Raw genomic sequence first — 443 nt, 5'->3', positions numbered from 1 at the left:
GAGAGAGAGAGATAGCTATATTTCGTTGTATTTTATTTTCTCACTTTGGCGTAATTTAGCCTACTCAAACTCCCGCTTAAACAGATAGGAATGCTTTTATGTTAGCTAGCTGGCTAAGGCGATCCATCACTGGAACTATTCCAAGTCAAGGTAAGCTTTCAGTTTTATTTATTTATTTATTTTGACCGAGGCCAACTGGTGTTAACTGCTAAACTGCTTGCTGTACACTGTACTGCCTGATTGTAGCAGGTTAACTAACGCGTTAGTTCTTATAGCTTTGTTGACTATGACATTAGCTAATATGGTGACAATGATGTAGGATGTGTGTAGCGGTTGTGTTATGAAGTTTGGCTTGTAAAGTTTTTTTGCCTGTTCACAAGACTACTGTTGTGTTGTGCACTGAAGTCCACAATCGCTGAAAAAGCAAAACATGAATCGAAATT

This window comes from Salvelinus sp. IW2-2015, linkage group LG33 (assembly GCF_002910315.2).
Source record: "Salvelinus sp. IW2-2015 linkage group LG33, ASM291031v2, whole genome shotgun sequence".
NCBI classification, from domain to species: Eukaryota; Metazoa; Chordata; class Actinopteri; order Salmoniformes; family Salmonidae; genus Salvelinus; species Salvelinus sp. IW2-2015.
The sequence above is the reverse complement of the archived record's forward strand: the minus strand, read 5'-3'. Positions refer to the sequence as shown.